We start from the raw sequence: 13,250 nt of genomic DNA, 5'->3' as shown, positions 1-13,250 counted from the left end.
CACACACACACACACACACACACACACACACACACACTGGTCACTTGTCCGGGAATCATTTCGAGAAATAGAATGATTCAATCGAACTTGAAGCGACGTCACATCTCGAAACGGAGACACAACGCATGCGTCATGAACGCGTGCATCCTGTGTGGTTAATTGTATGGCACCTCTCTCTCTCTCTCTAAGTCAGAAATACCACACACCTTTCCCTTTTATCAACTGCGATAACTATTAATTTATTCGCATGTTGTATGAAGCGAAATCAGGATGGATGCTTAAACAACGAACTATAACAAAGTCATTCCATTCTGATCTTTCACATGATTCACATCCGACCTCTTACCTCGTGATGCTTGTTTTTTAAATGTCTCTTAATGAGATAAGTAATGCAGCGCTATCAGATAACTGCTACTTGATATTTTTATTATTTTACTTCCACTGGACTTAATCTGAATTTAAGATTAAATTTCCGTGTAATCACCTGCGTATCATACCAAATGTCTCTCTCTTTTTTTTTTTTAGTTTTACATAATTCTCAGGAAATATAATGTTGTCGTAAAGTGATAATTTGAAGCCATTTTGCTGTTTGATAACTTACTCTGTCCTTGTACGTTGTACTTACTATTACGAGATCGTAGAAGAGATAACTAGGAATTCGTGACAAATATTAATCATGGCGTTATAGGTGTGGTGGTGAAAAACCAGAATGAAGAGTGGAACAACGACAGCTACTTTGTAAACAATGCTTATGGATGAACAGTCTCAATACATAGGCCTACGTATTTGTATCTCCAGAACAAGCTGGAAAAAGCTAGAGTACAAACTTAAAAAAGGGAAGAATATGGTGGATTATAGTGAAAAAAGGGAAGAATATTGTGGATTTTAGCGTACAGACATCTTGAAGGAGTATATGTGATCGAAAGAAATGAAGGACCTTACCAATACAAAATTAGAAGCTGGACGACAGGGTTAAGCCAATAAAAAAGAAAAAAAATAGGCCTAAACATGTACAAGAAATGAAAAAAAAGGACGAGATTATTGATGTAATACACATGTGATACTTTTAGATCCCATATAGTTTAATATCATGATTATATAACGGTTTACAGACTGTCAACTGTCACTTTGCGGAAGTAGGAAGTAGATATCATTCAAGTTTTGTTTTTGAATCCAGAGGAAAGAAAACAAAGGAAATAATAATTTTTGGAAATACAGTAACTGTATAAAAAAAACAGTATTCAAGTAGCTGGATAACCGTAACAAAACGAGCGCAGTACAGCGACGGAATTAATACATGACGATATATGGATTTGAAGGGCCGTTACATAGAAAAATCCTTTGCGTTATACCATGCATATTATTCTGGTGATGGTAACTGGTGACCTTAGAGGGTCCTTGGCATTCCTGCTTTGGAAATGTAGTTATCGTGACTTCGTCTCAAGTAAGTACTGAGACGAGAGGAACGCAAATTTATGTAAGAATAACATTTGGCGTAAGGACAAGGCTTAAATTCAATTACTTTAAGAGATTGGGCAAGTGTATTAAGCTACCCCATGGCTGAGCCTTAAGGTTATCACTAGGTTATTGTGCTTGCCTAGGCTTATTTATCAAGTAATATAATTGACTATTAAGAACTGGTTCAGTAGGCCCTAGGGATTTTATCGTGGACTAGGCGTATTGTAAGAGCTAACACCGAAGTCTACATATCATAGGCTATTAGCCTAGGATACCTTAAGCTAGACCAGTGTTCAACAATAGCCAAGATTATCAAGGAATTAGGTAGGCTAATAGTAGTGGTATGAGGTAATAAGCCTACTGTAGTACTTTATTTCAAATACCCCTGTACATGAACCATATACAGTTTTAGCATTAGGCTAAAATGTTTGTATGCATATTTAGCCATTTTTCTAGGTGCAAACTACTCATGTTTTTATTTTCCCTTCTCCATATCCAGCAGTAATGGAATACCCCAGTGGGAGACAGGGTTTTTGGGGAGGGGAAAACCAAAAATGAGTTCCATGCACCGAGTTGGAAAGGCAGCAGATGTATAAATCAGAACATCATCACTCGAAAGATGAGTAATTAATGTATATAAACAGCAATGGTCGAAGTTGCAAGGATAGTTATAGGGATGCATTCTAAGGTAACCTTCCAATAAGCAACCCTAGCATAGTTCACTGGATCCTTACCTGGCCGGTGGGGCAGTTGCCTCACCCTATTCCTATCTTCCTAACCTGACTTAGAACACCATAAAAGAAAAGTGTAATACCAGAGTTAATTTAAGCCTAACCTTGCACAATTGGTCTCCACTTGTAAGGGGCACCGCATGTTTTTTCCTTAGCATCGTATACAACAAGGGTGGGAAGTACAGATACCCTCTTGTTCCATTCCCAACCCAGGTAATTGGCTTTTAGCCAAGGTTTATGAAGAATGTTTTTCCTCATTTATATCGTGAAATGTATCATTTGAAACATTTCTTATTTGCAAGGTAGCCACTGGTAAAATGAAGAAACATATGGAAATGGTCAAATTCAGTAACTACCTAGGCACATTACCTAAAGAATTTATGATGTTTTGACTGGTTGAACAGGGCTGGTAGTCATTAGGTAACAGAAAAACAAAAAAGCTCCACTAAGTGCTGTAGAATAAGTGCATGCTCTCCTGTGTCCAAGAACTTGGGACTGAACAACCCCAAAACCATGTTAAATGAGTACATTTTTATCTTGTTATAGTTCTCATTGAATATGAATAGATTTGACACTTTGATAGTAGGCAGCAGAAAACAATATGACTGTTTCAGTTGTTTATGTGTCCAGGTACTCAAACAATTACAATGTTAAAATCTTTTACAGAACATGTGGAGAATTACTGTAGAACCTGTTGTGTTCCTGTACAACATAGCAGATACTGTACAGATGAGTGTCCAGCAAGATTTCATCTTCTACAGACTTTGTGCTCAAAATCATTCTGAAGAGGTGAGAGCGATGTAAAGGGACAATAAAATACTGTGTGAAATTATTAGTAAAGATATATTAAGAGAATAATTTCACGTGATCATGTCAAGCATATCTTAAAATATCAGCACAGCAAATGAAGCTTATCAGTATGCATCTAAACAATCTCTTAACTTTCTCTCTCGATGGTGGTGGTCATTTTTAATTTGAAGGATTTGAAGATATTTTACAACAGTATATTGTTATTTATGTTGATGGTGTAAAAAAGTTTGGTTATATCATTACACTTTTCAGAAGCAGGCCATTGACTACTTAACTTTGGAAGGTTGTACAGAATCTCTCTCTCTCTCTCTCTCTCTCTCTCTCTCTCTCTCTCTCTCTCTCTCTCTCTCTCTCACATAATATCACTGTAGTAATATATACAGCATAGCACAATTTTAAAGTACTGTACAGGAAATACACTACTTTCTGTGTTTATATACACAGGCTATGGCAGGAGAAACTGTCAGTGACATCATCACCTTACTTCAGAATTGATTGTAGTAGATGGCATGTGCTTCCACTTTTAACCCTTTATGAAAATGAATAAAGGCATGTTTGGAGCTAGAAATGACATAATAGTAATATTATTTTTTACTGTGTAATATGTAGTTCAGAATGCAGGGAAAGAACTTTAACTTTAGTTTATACATACTAGAGCTTTTACATTTTTGCAGTGTTATTTTTTTACTGTTCATAATTATGGGAGACATGGAAAATTAATTTCTTTAACTTGAAAGGACTTTGCTTAGCACTATAAATTACTGGATATTATATCCAGTAATTCATTGCAGATTATTATATTCAGTTTAGAGGTTGCTTAGTGCTGTACATAGACTTACATCATCACTGTTGGAAATCTTTTATTTTTAAATGACCATTGAATGTAGTTATATTTTATTGAGTCAACATAAAGTTGGATAAATGATGGAAGTGATTTTTTTGATTAACTCGTGTTTGTGTAACTTACATAATACTGAAGTACAGGGGTAAATAAAGACTGATGTACCATTTTGCAGGTATGCAGGAATTTTGAAGCAATTGGGCAGGTAGACAAGCTCTCTGGCATCCAGGCAGAAGCAGTGAAGAGAGTCATGTGGATAAGTGTCATCACTGGGATTTTGGCAGTTATAATGTCACAGATTCTTGGTCTGGCCCTTGATAGGTAAGTAGAGCACTTTGTGCCGTGGATTTTTAGTGGGTGACTATTTCCCATTGTAACAGCTTCTTTTGTAGTGTTTGGAAAAATTGGGAAACTTTGTGACATCTTTTCTGCTCATGCATTTGAATTATAGTGCTCTGTTTGACTAGAGAATCAAGTCACTGCTCTAAACCAGACTTTATTACAGTGAAAAAATTCTTTTATTCTTTCCCTATACTGTACTGTAGTTACTGTGATTTCCTTGCTTTTGTAATGTTTGTGAAATTAAGTTTTAATGATATTTATATGCCTCCTCAGATATCTGATAATGCATGTGTAACCACTACTCTACCAAATCTTACACAAGTTCATGTTCCAGATATTCCCGCAAAGTAGTCATGTTAATACCCTTCCTTGGTAGTCTGGGACTAAATTTAGTTTGTCTTCTGGTGGCGGCAAGTCCTATGGTTTCCTTAGATGTCCTTTATGTAGGAGCAGCACTTCGAGGGTTGGCGGGAGGATATGTAGTCTTTAAGGTTAGTTCAATAAGCTGTTTATAGTACTGTACCATTGGGATCTTTTGTACTCCTTTGTAACTGGTTTAATTTCCTTTTTTTATTTTGTAGTATATATGCATTTTGTGTTAGATTACACAAAATATAGAATAGAATATACAGGAATCAGAAACAGAAACTAATCGAGTATCACAATGGCAATCTATGAAAGTAAAGAGTAAAGAGTAACAACATTTATAGGTAAATGAGTATAAATAAAACACAAAGAAATAGTGTGAAATGAAATAAAAAGCAAACATATGTAAGGTTTTTGTAGGAAAAAGTGTCCTGTGGAAATTTTGCATGCCTAGAGGAAAAGCACAGTATTTGTGAGGAACATTGCCAGAAATGGGCATTTTTAATTTATTAAACTGTTGTACTGCTTACCCGTACACTAAATACCTAACTGTAAATGAGGGTAGTTGTTTAAAGTATGACATAGACTACTACAGGACATGCCTTTTTTACATACCAAATAATGCCAAAAAGATATCCCCTAACAATAAACTGCACTTCAAACTTTTGAATTTTGTAATGTGTAATTAGCTTATACAGAGCATAGAGCTAAAAGTAACCTTTACTGTGGCAGTGGCAAATGTTACTGAGCAAACATGAAACTTTGACAAGAGCATTCCTGTGTCACCCATTACACTCAGCAAGAGAAAAAAACAAAAGTTTTTCTGAGCCATTTACAAACAAGCTAAGAAATGACTGGGTACCACTAAGTCAAGATAAATGGTTTTCTTCCATATTTGGAATTTGGATTCATATGGTGGAAGACTTCTAAGAACTGCTCAAATAGAAGTTAGATCCCAAGTCATGATGTTGACATTGTCAACAACAGGAGCCTTATCAGTGAAGGTAGATGTTTCGGGAAACAATTCTTCCTTTTAATTCAGTTATGATGTCTACTCACGTAGTATTTTTTCTCCTCAGTCTTCAGTTTCAAGCTATGTTGTTAACTTGGCTGATGCAGATGAGAAGACAAACCGATTAGCTGTAGTTGAAGCAATGTTGTTTTTTGGAAGTTCTATTGGACCCCTCTGTTTGCAGATCCTGATGTTTTATGGCACTCAAAAACATGCTTACCTCTTTATGAGTAAGTGAAACCTTTTGCAGATAATTTATTTATAAAATTTTTGGTTAGGCGGTAGTATATACCCATCTTAATGCTATGAAACTTTTCATGGATATGAACTTGTAATTTGAATTTTGGCTGTCAGACATATTTGAAAATTCCAGTCAAAGCTTTAAAGTACTGTATAATGAAGTGTAAAGAGACAAACAAAATTGTCAGATGATTAAAGATTTACATTGAATTAGTGCTGTTATTTTTATGCTGAGTTGTTTCTTTTTTTTTTCACAGGTTGTGAGTGCATCATAATTCTAGCACTTATGTACATTGTTGTACTTCTTCCTGATTATAATGTTAGGAGAGAAGTCAAGCCTCCGTCCCTGATAATTAACAATAACATAGCTGATGTTTGTATGGAGTACCAGGCTGTTTCCATAAGACAACCTAATTGCACAAAACATTGCAGTGTTTTGCAGAACTTCAGTAATGCGTTGGCTGTCACTTTTCGTAAGCGGGAACCAGGGATTCGTGGAGCCATTGTAATGTTGTTCATTGCAGATTTTTTTATTGCAATTGTGTTTGCAGGTGTGTTTTGTTTAATTTTCATGGAATGTTGAATATTGCATATTCTGATGCATACTTATTAAATTATTGATAATGTCAATTTATATCCATAGTCTTGTAAAGATTTAATTTTACAATATGTACAGTGTTAGTTACACCCTTAGAAAAAAAGTCATGAATTATACTGATGTTTTGTAATGGTAAATATGATCTATTTAAGCATTTCTGAGACAGCAGAAGTTAGCATGAAATTTCTGTTTAATTATAGTACATAAAAATTTGTTATTATTAGTGTGATCATGTAATATTGATTTTTAACAGACCAGTTTTCATAATGAGAATACAGTACAATATTTGATTTTTAACACAAGTTTTCACAATGAGAATACAGTACAGTATTTGATATGATTTTTTAGTTATGAAATTTTGTAACATTTATTTTCAATCTCTTGATCATTAGTCATCATATATTTAATCTCTTGGTTGTTGGTCATCTTAATTGTATATTAAAAGGAAGTTGTCTGAGTTCCACACATGTATTTCATAGTTCTGCTGTGGTTCTATATGTAATGCTTTAAGTAAAAACCCAGCAACTGTAATATTGTATAGGAAGCTTGTGAAAATAATAAAAAACTCATTTTATTTATGTCTAGATGCTGTTGCTCAGCTTTTATAATACCTGTAATTGTTTTTATTGGATATACTTTGTACACTGCATATTATTAAAGTCAGACAATGCAGTTTCTGGTTTGCGTTAGTTCTTATTATAGTACAGTACAGTATTTTCATGAGTCTTAATGTTTTCTGTTTCAGCTGAGTTTGATCTGCTGTACCTTATATGCAAGAGAAGTTAGGATTTACATTGCCACAGTATTCACAGTACCTGAGTATCAAGAATATGGTGAATGGCGTATCACTTCTTTTCCTATTACCATTCCTTCAGAAATTCCTTGGAGTTGGTGACACAACTCTGGGGATTCTTGGTGGAGTGTCTAGAAATGCTGCATTTTTACTGCTTGCTTTTAACACGTCTCCTCAATTAGTTTATTTTGGTAGGTATTTGTTTCATGTAATTTTTGTTTACTGATGAAATATTTTAGAATATTAGAGTGGTCACTCATTAACTGAAATACTTAAAAATAGTTTGTTTATAATTTTATGGATGCTTGAAAGATATAAAAATGCATATTATGACTAAAACAGAAATGGGACATTGATTAATTTCATTGATTATTCATTCTAGTTCCTGTTGTCGATATACTTGGACAGTATTTGTTTGTCGTCCTGAGATCCATCATATCAAGTTTGGTGAGCGAGGATGAGCAAGGTAAGTTGAAGATTGCATATTTAAGTACTGTACAATATTAAACAAGCAAGCAATAAAAATAGACATGAAACACTAGTTTGACATGTATGTGAGCAAAGTATTCCGTTTTGCCTTTATGGGAAGGGTAGAAGAAAACAGTTAAATGAAAGCATCTAAAAGTTGCTCTATTTCATACAACTATCAGTAAAGAAAGCAAGATGACAGGAAACCCAGTGAAATTTTGATTACTGAAGGGTTTTGAATATTTACTCTCTCTCTCTCTCTCTCTCTCTCTCTCTCTCTCTCTCTCTCTCTCTCTCTCTCTCTCTCTCTCTCTTATTCTGCTTCCCTAAACAGTTTTCCTCATACCAAAATATTTGACAATCCTGTCCTGTCTTGTTTCACTTATTTTGGGATTTGCCTCTCTTTTGTAATCATCATTTAGACATTCATAGTACTGTACTGCATTCCCAAATACTTTTACTAAAATTATAGTCAGCTACCTCCATTCATTAACTATCCATATGAACTGTCATTATCTCCCTACTTTCAATTTACCCTCATTTGATTGTAAAAAGTAACACTGAAATTGCAAGCCATTACTGTCATAGTGCATTAAAGGGCTACTTGTGATAATTCATAGTAACTTAGACTTTGCTAGAGTTCTAAATTCTTTTAAATTAAGTCTCCGTTTTTAATGTAGTTATTCTTGATACAGCCCAAGACTAAGCTAAATAAAATTTTTGGTATATAATTAATGTATAGGCTGCATCCTGTTGTGTGTTATTTTATTTCTTCAGCTCAGACTATTGAAGTGATCGATTAGTACTCTAGTTGATAAGAATATTCAAGGGTTAGGAACATTACACTTTGGAATAATAAAGATGATAGATATGTTTTATGGAAAGTTTACCAACATATTGGTGGTGTGATAGGGAGTCATTTAAGATAATTGTCGCAAATAATGCAGATATGTCTGCAACAAAGAAGTGCAAGTGAGTTATGAAAACATTCAAGGAGTACATCCCTTAATTAGGATTGACTTGAAATTTAGTTTAAAACTCAAGTGTAGAAACTATAATCATTTTTGTTGTAGAAGGCCTCATTAGAATATTTAGAAATTCAAAAAGGATAATAGACCTACATTCTTGTAGAAATGCTTGTAGTATTCAACAGAATGTGTGTCAAAAAGTGTCCAAAGTTTACCAGAGCCACAGAAGATGGCATATAGAAGATTATTTGTTGAGAACATTGTACAACAAATCTCTTATGGACTTGTAGAATACTGACTTGGGATAGCAGTCTTGAACACAATACAGTATTTTCATTGACTAGTTAGGAGCTACTTTGTTTCTTTGAATTGTATTTTGGAAACAGCTACAGCAGTCCCCAGGTTACGTCATACTCGACTTACGTCGTTCCGAGGTTACAATGGTCTTCAAATATATTAATAAAAAATTATTTCCCGATTACAGCGCACATTCCCGGTTTACATCGTCAGTCTGATGGAAGACTGAACTTTAATAAAGCTCCAAAACAGGAGAATGGTCAAACTTTAGCGGTTTATGATGAAAAGCTCAATCAAAATGCAGGTTATGTCATTTTCAAGACATCCAAAGGATTAAAAGTAAAGTTTTTATGATTTTTGATGATATCTCGGGTTGCGCTGTTTTTCGGCTTAGGTTGCAGCGTAGGAACAGAACCCCTGTCATAACCCAGGGACTACCTGTATTCAGAATCTTGTTATAAATGTTATTGTCAGGTTTTAGCTATTTATCGTAATTATTACTGTACTTTTTAATTGAAAATAAAATTGGTATTTTATGAAAGGCAAAAAAAAAAAAAGAATGCAAACAAAGCAGGTATAGAGAACTGAGTTTATTTGTCAATGTGACAATCACTGTACAGTATTGCTGTCTCCAGTGCAAGTGATAATTTCGAGTAGGGCTTAATGAACCAAAGCCAATCCTTAAAGAAATATCCTGTATTATTGCAGGTCGAGTTTTGACTGTGATGTCATCTATGGCTCAACTGTCATTACTCCTTGGGTCTGCATTGTTCGATTCCGCGTATCCCCAGTTCCTTAAAATACATCGCTCTGGTCTTACATTTGTATTGGCGGCAGTATCGATGGGGATGTCAACAACCATACTAAGGTAGGATATGTCATGCGAGTGTTATTTTATTTATTGTGGTGATAATTTAGCAAACAGGTTTGCAAGCTATGTTACGTTACATTTTGCTACGGAATCAAGATTGTATTTTGTGTCACAGATTCTAAGAAATCTTTCATAAGTCAGCCTCTCAGGTACTTTTATGTAGAAGGCGTACAGTCTATTATCTTGTCAGGATTGTGCTGTTTACTTAGCAACTTATTTGTAAGAAGTCTGAAAAAATAAACCAAAACTATTCAAAAATGGATAATTGAAAAATATCATTAATAAAGGTACTGTGAATTTTAAAATCAAGTATCCTGCTCAAGTTTGTGGTTTGTCAGGACTATTTTGGACAAACTCTGCATCACAGAAACAATTAGAATGTTTAGCCACATGACTTTGGAGAATCAGAAATGTTTTGCACTTTAGTAGGGTCTTTGAGCAATTTTTGTACATTGTGTTGGGGATGTGATGATACCAATTTAAAGTAAGCTAGTGAAAGTTTGTTAAAAGACCATTTAGAGGACTAAGAAATCATTATGTTAGTGAATGGATTGAAGTCTTTGCTAAAGTTTTGCATATCATCATCATTGAATCAACTGGAATGTTTCTGTGATCATAAGGGTAGTGTAAGGAATGGTTAATGATAATTTTGTGGAAATGTACTGACGTTGCTCAGGAAACGTATTCTTATTCCTACAGTATTATCCACTGTCATCTAACTTCAGTACGCAAGAGAGAAGAACTTCAGACACTTCTAGAATGAGCTGGACCAGAAGCTAGAACAAATATGATTTACTTTGAAAATAAGCCTTGCTAGTGCCTGAAGAGGCGTCATATAGCACTGCAGGAAAGGCATGGTATTTGGTGCCACTAAAAAAGAAGATTTAGTAAATTGAGTTATTGTGATCATTTCAGTAAACTTGGCATGTGTAGAAAATGAGGTCAGTTTACATAAGGGACATAATATTTCCTGATAATTGTCTCTAGACAAACTATGTAAATGAAGGCTTTTGATGTGTTCATGGTTGGTTCATTATTCTTTGCATGAATAATAAGTCCATGTGCTTGGCTTTTAAGCATAATTTTATAATCCAATCCAGTCCAGTCAAAAATTAGAGTAGAATCGTTTTAATAGGTTCATTTCTTTCATGAACTGTTAGCATAGTATCTTCATGGAGGAGTTGTGTTATCATCTTGAAAAAAATATTAATCTAAAAAGATTTCTGTTCAGGGTAATCAGTGCCATGAGAATAATACAGTCAACATGAATATTTTTGTATGTTAGAATCTGTGGATCTATGTTACGTTTGTTTTAAAATTTTTTTTTATTTTTATGTTCTTTGTAAGATATGAGATTACATTCTTTATTCTTTTATTTGTATGTTTGTGAGTGAATAGTACAAGATTGTGAAATATGATGAATTAGCTTATGATGGGTTAAATGTTGCTGGCTGTGACTTTTTATGGGGTAGTTTTCAACTAACTTGGCTAGTTTTCCCTGGAAGAGAAAATGCAATTCATGTGTAGTCAAAATAGCGTAATCCTCTGGCTTTTAAGGACATTATTACCTTTTTACATTATTTATTTATTGAAATAATCGACTTGAAAGTAAAATGTGTTAATGCTGTAACATGATAATCTCAGCTTTCACCAAAATGAAATATAGATATTCACCATAAGTAGAGTAACTTTTCTCTGCATTGTATAGGATTTCAAGGTACAGTATAGCCAAGGTGTGTAACTGCAATATAGCAGTGCAATATTTATTGTTTAATAAAGGAAATAATTTAGAAAAAAAGAACTCATTGATGGTAGGAAATGAAGAGGTTGTAGTACAGGAAAATTCATTGGATGGGAGTTACTGTATTTGGTTAATTAGTCCGGTGGATGCATTACACCCCTGCTGTTTCTACCTCACCTGGTCAAAATAAGCAGCATGTGTTTGCTCTGAGGAAGATCTGTGATATAATAAAGTCAGAATAAGTAAATAATGCATATTTTAATTCCCATGAATCTTCTTGTAATGTATATACTCAATCAGGCAGTCCCCGGTTTACGACGGGTCCGGCTTACGACGTTCCGATGTTACGACGCTTTTCAAATATATTCATCAGAAATTATTTCCTGGTTTACAACGCATGTTCCAGGGTTACGACGCGTTGTACGCCGATCCGACGGAAGAAATATGGCTCCAAAACGGCAGAATAATAAAAATTTGCAGGTTTTCTGATGAAAAACTCAATAAAAATGCAGTTTACATCGTTTTCAATACACCCAAAGCATTAAAAGTAAGGTTTTCGTAGGATTTTTAACGATTTTCGACGCTTTTTCGGTTTACGAAGCGGCAGAAAAACAGAACCCCTGTGGTAAACTGGGAACCGCCTGTATTCAACATTTTCCGTTCTTACATAGATCCTATCTTGATTTATGAGGTTGGGAAGAAGGTAGCAAAATTATCTGTCTTTCTTTCATCATTGCTTCTTGCTCACCAAGACTTGACTGTCCAACTTATTTTTCATCAGCACCCTCATCATTATTGTTTAAGTTTTCTCTTTCGTAGGTTTGTGTGAAACAATTTCTTTCCACTCTGGTGCACTGTGTTCTTTTCTCATTTCCAGTTTTCGTTCCTCACATAATGAAACCCTCTATGCTCACTAAGGGCACTTCATATAAACTGGACTAGGGGGTCTGGTTAAATAACTTTTTCTGCATTAAACTGTTTCCTGTGTGGTGGGATTATGCAACATGTACATCTATTTTCGATACTAATATCGTATATGTCTAATATAGGAAAGCTTACATTTCATACACGTCTTTATAATGTTAGTATTATTGAAGATACAAAATCCTCTACCTGTTACAAGATAAATATACAAAATACTCAAGAAGTGAAGTATATGATATTTATTTCCTCAGTGTGATTTTTAGTACTTCACTGTTCATTTTATAGAATTGGTAGGAGCAAGAAAATGCAACTGAAAATTCAACAAAATAAAATTAAATTTATTGTGCACAAAGTTGATTTATTAAGCATTAGAGCAGTTTGTTGGTTCAAAAAGAATGTGAATATTTTCAGTAAGAACAAATCATTTGGGACTAGTTAACCTATTAATAACTATAGAAATTGCAAATGGAATGCTTTGCTCACATTTTTGTCAATCTGCATGATTTTTTATGTATGGTCGGGAAATATGTATATCTGTAGCTAACCACTTATTTCAAAACAAAGAATCAATGTATACAATTGAACTTGGCAAAATTCGTGCTATTTGATTCCCAGAAATCCTTCATTTCTGTATTTGATGCCTCATTTTGTAACCAAAAAGGACATGGGTGATGAAATCCTTACAATCTGGACTTGAGACAAAATGTTAATTCATAATCATAAGCCACTTTTTATCTTGCCCAGGTTTATGATATCCATTTTATATATCGTGAAGTCCTCAATAATACCG

General features: G+C 34.2%; 1 pseudogene; it reads left to right on the top strand.

The window, feature by feature from the left end:
• Positions 1-1,308: 1,308 nt before the first annotated feature.
• On the top strand, positions 1,309-11,783 carry LOC136828048 (proton-coupled folate transporter-like; annotated as a pseudogene).
• Positions 11,784-13,250: the final 1,467 nt, after the last annotated feature.

The sequence above is a fragment of the Macrobrachium rosenbergii genome, chromosome 42, assembly GCF_040412425.1.
Source record: "Macrobrachium rosenbergii isolate ZJJX-2024 chromosome 42, ASM4041242v1, whole genome shotgun sequence".
In the NCBI taxonomy this organism is placed as follows: Eukaryota; Metazoa; Arthropoda; class Malacostraca; order Decapoda; family Palaemonidae; genus Macrobrachium; species Macrobrachium rosenbergii.
This window is presented reverse-complemented; position numbering and strand designations above follow the sequence as displayed.